At 41.1% G+C, this 13,929-nt stretch overlaps 1 protein-coding gene across 1 annotated transcript in view; it reads right to left on the bottom strand.

The window, feature by feature from the left end:
* The window catches only part of FRY (FRY microtubule binding protein), a 486,067-nt gene that overhangs the window by 471,893 nt on the left and 245 nt on the right, over positions 1 to 13,929 (bottom strand). The window lies entirely within an intron of this gene.

The raw sequence follows: 13,929 nt of genomic DNA, 5'->3' as shown, positions 1-13,929 counted from the left end.
TTCCTCTTTGTCTATTAGGTCAATTCATCCAACTGTGTGACACAGAAGGATAATACTCACACTCTCAGACCTAACAGCATATGAAACAGGAGTTGATTATGATTTGATTTCCTTTTGATTTATATTACTGCAGGCCAGTCATTTAAAACAACAAAAAAATTTTTTTATATTAAATCATAGCTGTGTACATTAAAAAACAAAATTTTTTTTATTGTTTCAGGTTAACTGAGGGTATAAACAGTTAGGTTAAAATGTTTGCATTTGTGAGGTAAAGTCCCTCTTATAATTGTGTCCTGCCCCACAGAGGTGTGCCATCTACCCTCACATTGTGCCCAGGAAGTGGGACACACCCGTCCCCCTCTTTCCTCTCCGCTCCCCGCTCCCTCATTCCTCCACCCCCCACCTTGATTTGAGTTTTCTCTCTTAGGATGGTTAAGAATGGAGTAAGAACAATGTGTTCCACCCCAATCCAGGGTCATACAAAAGATGTAAAGTCTCCATCTTTGTACGGATGAATAGTATTCCACGGTATACGTATACCACAGCTTCTTAATCCATTCCTGGGTTGGTGGGCATTTGAGTTGTTTCCACATTTTGCAGGCCAGTCACTTTTAAAAAGGATATTCTGCTTAGTTTATTTATGTCATTTAAGCACATGCTCTTTCCAAACACCAAACGCTCTAGAGGAATTTATATCCTGAGGGGAAAACTAAATGTAATCAATTCTCCTTGCATTTATGACCCAAAGGAACATAGATTTTAAAAATTTCTGTGTTGGGCGGCGCCTGTGGCTCAGTGAGTAGGGCGCCGGCCCCATATGCCGAGGGTGGTGGGTTCAAACCCAGCCCCTGCCGAACTGCAACCAAAAAATAGCCGGGCGTTGTGGCGGGCGCCTGTAGTCCCAGCTGCTCGGGAGGCTGAGGCAAGAGAATCGCGTAAGCCCAAGAGTTAGAGGTTGCTGTGAGCCGTGTGATGCCACGGCACTCTACCCGAGGGCGGTACAGTGAGACTCTGTCTCTACAAAAAAAAAAAAAAAAAATTTCTGTGTTTATATATTGCAGAATTTTAGAATAATTGAAGTATTTTGGACCTACAGCTCTTCAGAACTACAACCAAAGTTGTAGGAATTTTATTCCCCCTGAAGCCAAAATCATAAAGACTTTTTAATAAAAGTTAGATGGTAGCTCACAGTTCAGCATCTTCTCAGAGCCTTCAGCCCATGCTGGGAGTGGCCAGTATCACCTTCCATACTGTTCAGCCTTACCAGAGCACTCTCCCTTTAATTTTTTGATTTCTTGGATTCACTGAGTGCCGAGGAAATTAAAAGGTTTGGTTTTAAAATGTTGCATCTCCCCCAGTATCTAGACACAGGGGTTAGGGGAACCACATCAAATTTCCTCCCTTCCAGGAGCAATTTGTATAAAACAAACTTATCATCAGTAAAGAAAAGACTATTTTAAAGAGGAAAATCCCTAAAACTTGTAGTTCTTAAGCACTTTGAGTCATGGATTCCTTTGAGAACTGAGTAAAGATATAGATTGTCTTCAGAAGAAAGAAAAGGAAGGAAGGACAGATGGGGGAGAGGGAAAGGAAAAAGAGAAAAGAAAAGGAAAGAAAAGAAAAGAGCACAGACACTTTGCCCATGTTTGACGATGATTTCCAGGGAGAAATCACTCATGCCTTGAATCTCAACCAGGACCCAGATACAATCAATAGTGCTGTGGCCATTTCCCTCAGGCCCTTGTTAGCTTTGAATTGCATTTCTCATTTCCTAGTCCAGGGTCCAGCTGGCAACAGTCCAGTGCTGGGTTAGTGGGCCTGGGGCTCTCTGTCGGGTGATGGATGAGAGGATGGCCCAGATTCTGGGCTCTTCCTCTCTCTGACTCCTAGTCAATGGTCTTCAGCATTCAGCCCTGGCTGAAAGCTCTGGGGGCTGTGCCAGATTTGACTGTCTCCTACCAAATGGAGGTAATTCGCATAATTTCTTTTCAACACTTCCAGTATTCCTTTCCAGGGCTAAGGACACAATTCAATAAGAAATCAAGTCCTTTGGTTTCTGCAAAAAAATGCAATTAAAAGTGCATATTATAATGTGTTTGTGCCCTATTGACATTCCTGATAAATACCTCAAATGTTTAACAAACACTGAGAAGCTGAAAACACCAAAAAGGCACTCATCCGATTTGTGCTAGCCTCTAAGTGCTGGCAAACGTCAGTGTCTGGGAAAGCTTTTAATGTTATTGATAGCTTATTCAAATAGACCGGAGCAGTCCCACAGGACCCAAATCACCACCACTGCTGAAGAACAAGGCACTTATAAAGCCAAGATGGGCAGAACACGCTCAGAAATAAGTGCTTTGCAATGCCTGAATCGGAGTGGCCCTTCTTAGCATCTCTGATGTGACCAGAGGGTAGTAACCCTTTCTTAGCCTCGAAATCCAAAGCAAAGAATGACTTCCTTTCAGGGGGTGGGGAAGGGGGACAAACAAACAAAGAGAACTCTTTTAAACAGGCAGTGCTGTAAGGACACTTACAAGAGTTGTGATGGTCACAGAGAAGGACGTGATGGTTGTAAAGGTTTTTTCAGATAAATCTGATGTTGTCACCAAGAGGACAAAACTATGAGAGGAACAGGGAAAGGCATCCATTGTACACAGGTGAAGGAGAGGGAGGGGGAAGAGAAACGGAGACATGGAAAAAAGAGTGAGTCTGGCAACCAAGACTTCAAGGTGGGGGAGGAAGAGAAGGGTGGAAAGAGGGCTAGGAGGTGAAGCAGCTGCCCCAGGCACAGCTGGTAAGTTAGTCCATGGCTCGGTGCTCCACAATAGGGAAGGCAAGAGAATAAAAATTTCAGAGACCAGGAATGGAATGAGCCACGATGATACCACTGTACCCTCATCTGGACGACAGATACCCTGTCTCCAAAAAAAAAAAAGCTGGGTATTGTGGCAGGTGCCTACAGTCCCAGCTACTTGGGAGGCTGAGGCAAGAGAATTGCTTAAGCCCAAGAGTTTGAGGTTGCTGTGAGCTGTGACGCCACAGCACTCTACCGACGGCAACATAGTAAAACTCTGTCTCAAAAAAAAAAAAAAAAAGGTATATAGGAGGCTAGAGAAAGATGACTCTGATTGATTTAAAAATGTGTATATGTACACACGCACACACACACAATTTTAAAATCAATCAGAGTCATCTTTCTCTAGCCTCCCATATATTTTCTCTACCTATATGTATATACATACTACATACATATACACATATGTATTTTTGTTTTTATTTTTGCAAAAGGTTGGGAGTAGGATGGAGGCAGACTGAGGAAAGCAGAGGTCAAAGGAGTAGAAAAACAAAAAGAGCCTTAATGAGCTGAAACATGTTTGAAGAGCTTTGGTGGACTTCTGGAAAACCCTGGCAACAAAAAAGCAAGATACGTGTTCTTGGGTAGTATGTTTGGATGGACAGCAAGAAGGAACAGTATGTGACTCTATGGGAATACAACACCTAGCTTTGCATTCCTCACACTCAGTACAGTCATGGAAATTTTGGAGGCTGACATGGGGGTTTCAGAGGTTAGTCTGCTTGTATCTTTGGCAACCAAATTTTGGCTACCTCATTGCTCATTAGGCTCTGAGTCAGGGGCTGATTAGGGGGAAATAAAAAGGGGAGAGGAGAAAACTCTCAAATCAGTTCATTTGTGAGTGGCTCCAATTGAAAGACTGATAGAGAGATTTAAACTATCATGTAGCTTGGTTATTATCCATGGGTTTCAATTATCTTTGGCATCTTGGCTCCCAAGAGAAGCGATAATTGAGAGCCAGCTGCAGAAATGGAATTATAAGAACCAGGAGGGTGTCAGCATTCCGAATGGCCGTTTTTACGGGCAGCTGGCCTTGGTTTTGAGGCCAGTTGGTAGAGCTGCGTGTCTCCTGCCATTCATCTATCAGAAGATGCAAGGCAGAAAAAAACCCATTGCGCTTTCACGTCAGAACCACCAGGATAACTCAGAGACCCCTTGTAGGTCATGAAAATAGTGGGAGGTGTATGATGACACCAATACTGACCAGACGCACGAGTCCAGATGTAAAACTCTCACTTAGTTTTCAAGCTTTGGTGTCCTGAAAACTCCATGGGGCAAGGAGTATGTCACATATAGACATGGATAAAGTCTTTAGCTTTGGGGCTCAGTAAAGCCTTTTCCAGGGTCTCAAAACACAAGAACCAAGGTCTGATCATTTCGGTCTATCTAAAAAATCTATGTGATGATTTACTATCATGGAAAGATATTTGATATAAATTGTTCTATGCAAAAAACACTGCTTACAAAACAGTATATAAGATGATTCCATTTTTGTAAATAATATACTCACATCTATATGTGAAAAAGAGAAATCTGGGAAGAAATATTCAAAAATGCAAATGATATTTATATTGAGGAGGAAGGATTATGAAAGGCTTTTATTTGCTTACCTAAGTCCTTGAATTTTATGATATTGAACACATATTGCTTGCGTAATAAAAATATATATCTAAAATACATTGACATTAAAAATGTATTTTAAAAAGTATTTTAAAATGTGTTAATCAGGTGTCATGCACCCACAGTGTTGGACCTCTGAGAATAAAAAGAGCAATTTGATAGCTGTTTTCTAGTGGCTGTCCGGGATTCCTTTAAAGAAAGGTCAGCACAGTCCAGATGTAGGCCTCGCTGGCTACGATATATTGGCAAGAATGTATAAGATCTTGCAGTCTATACTTAAACACCCTCTTTCTATTTAGTCAGTGCCTCAACAGTAAGCTAGAGGTGGCCTGTGGTTTTCTTCTTCCTGGAGAACATACATATCCAGGACTCAAAGGACAGCAAATATGGACAGTTCCCCAATCTTGGCGCCAGACTATCGAGGGGAAACGTTCTGCGTGATCTGCTTTTGGTGGATTTAACTCCACTGTTCTGCTGAGTGGGTGCAACCTCCTGCAAAGAATAGAGCTGCTCTGTGCCCGGCCCCTCCGTTCTAAAGTGCTTCTTTTTCCATTTCTGCTTCCCACTCATCTAGTCATCTCAGGTAAGGACGAAAAGACAGGTCCCGGCGGAGAAGACAGGGCTCTGCTGAGCTCAGAGAGCCAGGAAAAAAGGCACTGCAGACGTGTGATGGGGAACGGCTAGGATGGAATGGCTGTATAGAGGGCACAGTCGGGCTAAATCTGGGAGAGAAAAAAATGCTTGTGACTTTCACCAGACTGTTACATTATAGTCACTGCCAGAAGCAACAGAAGCACCAATAACACTATACCATTAGTGTGCTAGATACTTATACAAAATACCTTGCAAACTCACAACCAATCTGCCCAGTAGAAATGAAGGGCCCCATGTTACACACACGGAAGCCAAAGCAGAGAGAAGCAGAGCATTTGAATGTCCTGGGCATTTAATACAGCTCTTAAATGCTCCATCTGAGGACACTCTGGATTCTTCCGCCAGCTTCTTCACTGGCTAGCAGGGTGACTTTGGGAAAAACATTTAATTCTTTAACCTCTCTGTTCTTCAGTTTCCTAATCTGTGAAAAAGAGACAGTAACAGGGTCTACCCCATGGGGGCTATTTGGGGAGAGTAAATGATAGAAGGAGAGAAGGTAAAGTCCTCCGGGGTACCAACCACACAGCCTCCAACAGTCGCTGATTCTCTCCTCATTCTGTGGATGAGGGCACAGCAAGTCCAGATCCGCCAGAGCCAAAGATCTTCTCATTCCAAAAACATACTCAATAAAATGTAGTCCTGACTCCATACACTTGCTGGCCCCTATTAAGGTAATCGTGATGGGGAGGGGGGACAGGGAGGGGGAGTCATTCACCATTTCCATGCAATACTCATAGAGTTTTCACCTCCAGCTCTGACACAGCATAAAAAAACGCTGAAGTGAAAATTTCTTGGAATCGAGACCAAATTTCAAAACCTTCAATACTGTTTTGGATAAATGTGTTTTTAAGAGATATGACTAAGGTAGAGACAATGTGTTACTAGCATTGGTGAATGTCCAAACTGACGTCTTTTGTTGAATTTGTTTCTACCATCTGGAAAGACATCAAAGTAAAAGAAGAAAATCCTGGTAGTTAATTCTGTCTTAAATTGTATCTAAATAAAGGTCCCACAATTTACCTTCTTAGTGGTGGTTCAAAGATTGTTATTTTTGTTTAACTAATTTGACAAATGAAAAAAATCAGCAGACACAGAATTCCAACTTTCTAAATCACTTCTGATCATTGTCAGAGCATAAGCTACACCGTTACGAGGTGGCAATTAGTCTGTAAGTTTTATACTCTGGACCTATCATATGGTGATCTACCATTTATAGTTCCACTTCCTAAATGTCTGCTCATTTCCCTCAACCACCGAGGACTAGAATCTGAATACTCATGCCACATATCCCATATTCTTACCCAATTCATTGCATAGATAAGTTAGAAAACTTAGGTAACTTTTCACCAGCCATGTTCTTTCTTATTTGGTCCCCTTGTCATTTAGAATTATCTTATTACATTTCATTACTTATATACTTCTCAGTATTCTTTGTTCCAATGCATGTTTCTTTTGTTATATTCATGAATATTCAGAAAAATCTTGATTGCCTTCCTAACTTGGATAAATACATTACTTTGCTTGTTTTGTTTCATTCTTCTCCTTCCCCCAATATTTAATACTATGGCCTATCTTAAATATATTATACTATTTGGTTATGACCAAAACATATTATTCTTTTTCTTAGTGTTTTTTCTTTTTCAAACTGTTATTCTATTGGTCTAGCAACTCTTACTGAGTAATTGATCTTTTCTTCAAGGCTTATTTGTTATGTTTTAAACTAAGTTCACTAAATAATCAAAATACGGAATTTCTATACTATTCTCTTTAATCTGCCAAGTTTTCAATACAGTATCATAGAAATTTAGTAATGGTCATTTGTAATAGATATTTTAACTTGTTAAGGCAAGTTTACCTTTATGACTTCAATTTGTTTTTAAAAAAGCAGTTTTGGTGTTCTTGAATCTTCTTTCTAAATGATTTAACTAGCAGATTAGAAAGTATTTTGTGAACACTTTTATTGGCGATTAATAGAAATTAATTGCACCAGAAAAGGGTAGGAATTCCTCTGTAAACCAGCCAACCAGTTATTTTTTAATTCAACCAACATTTATTAAGCTCCTACCATTTGCAAGCACTTTGTGAGATTTTAGGGCTATAAAGACAAGCTCTTCCCACCCTACCCCCAAATGAGTGCAATTCAAATTCACAAAGGTTTAAGCTAAAACAGAATGCAAATACAGCACTTGGAACAGCTCCTTGAAGGCTGTTTCCTACCTGTACCCCACCATTATGAGGTTGTACTTACAAATATCAACGTGAAGAAGAGGCCCCAGAAAGGCAAGAACTTGTATTTCTGCAGAGTGTCTCATTTGGCTGAAAACTTCATTTTTACATGGGCCTTATTTGTGTATGGAACCAAAAGTCAAAAAGCCCCAGAAGCCAGACAGAAAAATGTCTCTTAGGTTACGAGACATGCTTCACTGATGTGCATAAAGCCAAAGACTGTCCAGACAAACATCAAACTCAGGTCAGCAACATAAGACAGACAGAAATCCTTTCACTGGCCAGTTTAGGCTAGCACTGCCACGTTAGTTAAAAGAGTTATGAGGGTAGTTTGGAAATACAATGGGGGAGCAGCTGAGCTCCAACCAGACATTCCTACAATTTCCATCCACATGGATTAGCCCCTATACCACACAAAGCAAAGGAGTATAAAGTGACAAGGTAAAAGTAGTTGTGAGCAGAGGAGAATCTAGGAGTATTCACTGTGAAGGAATTGCCTTTCTTAGATTGTTAGATGGACCCGTTTTGTGTTTTCATTACTGTTTCTTCATGTGCATGGTCAAGATTCACAGCAAAGTCATGGCACTTTAAAGGCACTATATGTATAATCATTAACCAACCACATAAAGAAAAGTCATGGGGCGGACCATAGCAAAAAGTAATTTAATTTACTTAGCAGTAAGCCCTAACACACCCACACTCCCGCCATTCATCATTACAAGTAAAATAATGTCCTGAGTCTAACCCCATCCATCCCTCTCATTGTCACCCTCCCAGAGTTAAACAGGCACATTTTAAACATGTTGCTACCATGTATTCTGTTAATTGCCTTCATGTAACTCTGGAAAAAAAAGCAGATGTGTGTAAATGTATTATTTGATCACCTGATTCAGACTAACACACAGTCCAGAAGAAAAGTATATCTCCTGGTATTTTGAGTAACTCACATTTAGGAGCCTACTCCTGAGCACAAAATTTGACACACAATATTCACTTTGCAACTTCAATTTTACTCCAAGAAACATCCCTTTTAGGAGCTGCATGTGACTTTCATGTTCCCTGATTTTTATTGACATTACAAATCCACGCTGAATAAGGAATTACCCTAGACATATAATTATCTTATAGTCTTAAGACCTTTCAACTAGGATGTATTTGCTTGTGGATTCCCTAATGCTTTTAAAAGACTTAAGTGTTTTGCCTCCTTTTCATTCTGGATGGTTCAAACTTCCACCTGAGGATGTATACTTTTTGTATAGTTTCTCATTTTTGTCTTTTCCTCAAGATAAACACTGCATGCCTGACTACAGTATCCATGAAGGATGGAGTGTTAGCATGGTTGGACCATCTAGCACCACGGCTCAGATTGATTAATGTTTACTGAGTGAGCACCAGGTGTCAGACCCTCAGCTAGGTCTTTCTGCCTATTTGGTTGAACACCCCTTGTGTACATGGGAACTAATTCATTAGCTGACCATTTAAAAACATCTTCATGCATTAACCATGAATTTTACTTTCTGCATTCTGATGTTTTTTTGACATCTTGAGGCCTTGCTGACCTGGAGGGACTGCCCTTCCCAGGGTTAGGGACGGCCTGGAGATAGTAAAGGTCTCCTGCAAGCACACCACATGCACAGCAACTTTACTGGGCTCTCAAACTCTGGGCCACCACTCCCCTCCCTAGTCACGGGAGGGCCAGGTCCCAGACAACTAGGAATAGCCCTGACAATTCAGAGGCCGCTGAAATTATTCATAGTAGCCAATCTTAAACCTGCTTATACCGCCTTGTTCATTCCTTCCCTTGGAAACTACAGTAAGGTTCTTGCCACATTTTCCCTGGCTGCCCTGGCCTTCTGCTTGACCCTTGGCTGGTGCTTCCTCATGTGGCCCCATGTGGCATGATGTGCAGGGACTCTAGTCTCTCGGGGACTGTGAGAAGAAGAAATTTCTTCCCCATTACAGTCATTTCTGTGTCTGTGTGTCTTACGATACCAGATTAAAACAAAACCTGGGTACCATTAAAGCATCCCACATAATCAGAGAGTTGGCAGCTGAGACTGTTTTGTCTTTCTTTCATCTCACCCTCTGTGTTCAGTAAACAAGTTTTTTTTTTTCTTTTGCCATTTATATTGCCTTGTTTGGCTCATGTTTTAACAATACTTAATAAAAACAATTATATGTGAGTTCCTTCAGTAGCCAACAACAAAAAATTTAATTGATAATAATTATTTTCAGCTACATGAAAGAACCAGCCCTGGGCTATCTGTCCCCCCACAGCACCCACCTCCAGGCCACATTGCTTGTTCTGTATGTGGGGACTGGCAGTCATTAGGCTCTGCCCACATCAATTCTCCCACCCTGAGCTAGCAGCCTGAGACCCACCCGTGACCTCAGTTTGTCAGATACGTGTCCAGAGGTCTCCTGTTTCATTGACTGGAAGCTGGGTGTGCTTTGCAGGTGTTCCTGCTGCAATGGGAGTCTGGGGTTAGCTGGGCGATGCTAATTCACTTCCGAGCATCGGGAAGGCGAAGCTTGTTACCTTGCCATTCCTTCTGCTGGTGTCTTCATCTAGCTTCCTGTCCTTGGTCGAAAAGTGCACTTTGCTCCAGCAGACAGATGGAGATCCATACTGCCCAGCAAAGTTTCCTTCTGTCTTTTTTTGGGGGGTAGGGGTGGGGCGGGAGGGAGGAATCTTATTTTAACAACAACAAAAAATCAAAATATAAAAGCTGTCCCTTTCTGAGATTAAAAACTGGACTTACTCTAAGGTAAGGTACTTAAGTAGCTAGGGATCCTCTTGTCCAGGTAAGGTCCTCAGCATGAGTTTGTTTCAGAGGTGCCTACTGAAGGAAAAAGCGGTTACCTGTTACTCCTGGTATGTATTAAATGTACAATAGGACAAGCATGTGAAATTGGAGGAGTTCCACTAATTAATGATTTTGGGTCGTACAATGGAACCAAGATACAATTGTTAAATATTTTTTTTAATGGACAAAGATCAACAAAAGCTACAATGGAATGCTTCTCTCCTGAGCTAGTTTTGTAATGGCATCAAATATATTAAATAGGACGCTGTAAATCCAATCAAGGACTTAATGCTGGCCATTGAGATGATAATTCTAAGAATATGTGTTCTAACCAGCAGGAGGGTAGTGAGCTACTCAATGTGTCTTTATGCCTTCCATGGGGGATATTCATTCACTATTTCTACAAATATATATCAAGCAGATTTATTAAGTGCCACAGACTGTCCTAAGTAGAGAACGACACAGAAAAAGTTCTTGCCCTCCTGCAGCTCACAATCCAACAAAATATATGACTGTATGAGTGAACGGGTGGACGAATGTACAAACCAGGTAAGCAGGTTAGAGGTCACGAAAATAAGTGAGCACAGATTAGTATATTTTGTTCATAAGTTTTTTTCACATTTTAATATCCTTAACATCAGGATGTGTCTTAATATCTACATATTAACACTGCTGACAACTTAGCCATATTTTTGGCATAAATATGTCATATTCTTGCAATGTGCATAAACTTGGTCACAGCTACTTATTTTGTTTTCACTTCTATTGTTACGGGCATTGTTAGCAACGTGAGTGTTCTGTTTAAGTTGCCATTTAAATGGTTTTCAAAAAGATTACACTCTAATTTGACACTGCAAGGAGACATTACTGTCTATGCATGAAGGCCCCAAAACAGAGCAGCAAGGCATAAATGTTATACTACTAAAGGAAACATTTGTCTTTGGCATTTCACTTGCAGAGCAAAATCTACATGCTTTACTAGACTGAAGAAAGAAAGACACAAGTTAATGAAGCTTTGTTACAATTTGTAACTGAGATTCAGGCAAATAGATTGCCCCAAGCAACACTACCAAAGGAATTGGCAGGAAGAAACACCAAAACCATGGAAGAGATGAAGGAAACTTGAAAGCAACGAGAGACTAGAGTGACCTACTCAGGCATTGCCAGGAAAGACCGTCACTAAGGTGGTATGTCATCACAAAATTGGCAGCAGTTTTCTTCTTGTACGGCATAAAAATAATGCTGTCTTAAAAACTGATGGCATTTTAGATTTGATGAAATGTAGAAATAAGGATGGATTGCTAGTTAGTGAGAAGTTCCAGAAGGAGAATAGAATGCAGAAGAGAAGTTTGTTGATTCTGGAGAGTTTTGAGTTCCTGACATATTTGCACACACACAACTTTAGATAAACTATGATTTCAATAATTCGGTATGGTTTTGCAGATCACTAGTCATTTAAAGATGTCTATTCACTCATTCCCTACAATGTGGTTGGCATTATCTTCCATTCTAATACAAGAGTGTGACGATGAACAAACCTCATATTCCACTTTCCTAACTTCAGTTAGTGCTGTTTCAATTTTTGGTAGTTTAGAAATACTAGAGTGGAGACGTAGAGGCTATACAGGATGACCATAAAGTTTGTGTGCAATTTATAACAGTATGCAATTTTAAATTGCTCATGAACTTTATGGCTGCCCTGTATTCTAAACTCAGACCTTAACATTCTACAGAGGATGGAGTAACATAATTGGAAATGAAGGTCCATCTGAATTCCCAAAGCATGCATACAGGGTTTTGAGATTTTTAGCACTGGAGTAACATGTGTAAAATGCCAACGATAAGGACATGTTTCCAGGCAGCATATGGTCACAGCTCAAAAACGCATTTATTTCTCTTTAAGCTTAGTACTGCAAATAATTTTTAAACCAGAGAGAGTTGAAAACCATACCAAGGAAGAAGACATACACACATCCCTCGGGGAATTATAAAGCAATAGCTATAGATTATAATAGACAAAATTTTTTAAGGCACAGCTTCAAAATTTACTGTGTCACAACCGTGATATCAATTTTTTAGACCATTCAGGCAAGTTAACAACTGCCCTAATGTAAAAGTGAGTATCAAATCAGGAATAAGTGTGCAGCCACATCTATCACCAAAACAACAGGTAAAAGGATTTCTATATGGTGAACATATATTTTAATAGTACTGACAATAGGCTGTTCCACATATGTGGGATTTCTCATTATGAAGAAGGCCTAATTCTATTCCTAGGACCCCACATCAATTTCCTTTCTGGTCTTCAGCAGAGAACTCAGGGATTCCCTAGACTGATACCACTTGCCCTGACACTTCATTTCAGGCGTTCCTTTTAGTAGGCTGGCCTGTGTCAGATATTTTCTGACAGTTGGTACAGGAAGACGAGTGTGCTGGCATGAACACTGCAGGGAATGTGTTTCTGCCAACTGGTAGGATCTACTTCCATGGCAGAGCTAAAATAGACTTGGAAGACTAAGCGGGTAGAGACTGCTCCTTAAGTGCCAGTGAGGGAAACTCCTGGTTACCTGTCTTCTGGGGCCAGTTCACCTGAACGGGTGAAGGGAGTTTACATATGTCAGTAAAAAATATGTGTAAGACACCTAGTAATGTGTCTAGCACATAGAACCTGCTCAATGCACATGGATATTTCATTAAATGTTTAAGTGTTTTTTACAAATATGATGTTTTCTGGCTTGGAGTAAATCATATGGACCAGAACAAATGTCTTTGGCTAAAGTGTTTTAAGGGTATTACGAACTTGTTTTACAGTATGCATGTGTCTGGATAAGAAAAGAAAAAAGTACATGCGAGAATCCACATGTGTGACCAGAAAGCTGTCAGACAGATGAGAATTAAACAGAATTTCACTTACATTTGTGGGGAATCTGCTAATCGCAAGACCATCCACATCTAAGTGTTACCACCTCTAACGTGCACTGCTTTATAATAGCTGTATTCCCACAATCTAGTATAAAACTCAACTTTTAATCATCTATTTCTCTGCATTAGAAGACATGTTGTGAAGCAAATAATCCCCAGGTAATCCATTTTGAATGGAATGTTGAAACTTTCTCCTTCCAAAGGAATAGCTGTGTTCTGTATTCCTTTTTCCCACCTCTCCTCCTAAGAGGTGGGCCGTACCTACCCACTTTAGTTTGTTCCACAGTACTCTCCCCAACATTCTGGGAAAGCCAGTTGAAAGCGTGTGGCAATAAGAAAATATTAAAGAACTGACAGAATCAATCATTGGCACTTTGGACACACTGGAGTACCAAGATCTTTAATTAAAAGGTCAGGTAGATCTAAATTTCTGAAGCTCTTACAGCCGAGGTGTCTATCGGTACAGCCCACTTTCCCGGGAAAGAACAAGGACCGTTGACTACCTGGGGCACTGTTTTCAAGCAAAAGCCACAAGGTGGGGACTGTGGATGCCGTCCCCAGAAAGCTCCCTCCCCAGGGTGGATGCCCACAGAGGAATTTTTCTCGAGGGAGGAAGATCCTGGGTCAGAAAGTGTGCCCAGAGTCAGCGAACGGGCACAGAGGGCGGCAGGGGCTGCTCGGGGACCACTGACTCTGGATGCTCGAGTCTCGGCATCAAACTTTCTCCTGGAACAAAACCTCTTTCACACCACATGGAGGCAGGAGGAGGATGGAGCCCGGAGACAGCCCTCCTCCCCCCACCCGCTTCCTCAGACGGCGCGGCCCCGCCCCACCCAGTCCCCGGCG

This window comes from Nycticebus coucang, chromosome 15, assembly GCF_027406575.1.
Source record: "Nycticebus coucang isolate mNycCou1 chromosome 15, mNycCou1.pri, whole genome shotgun sequence".
NCBI lineage: Eukaryota > Metazoa > Chordata > Mammalia > Primates > Lorisidae > Nycticebus > Nycticebus coucang.
This window is presented reverse-complemented; position numbering and strand designations above follow the sequence as displayed.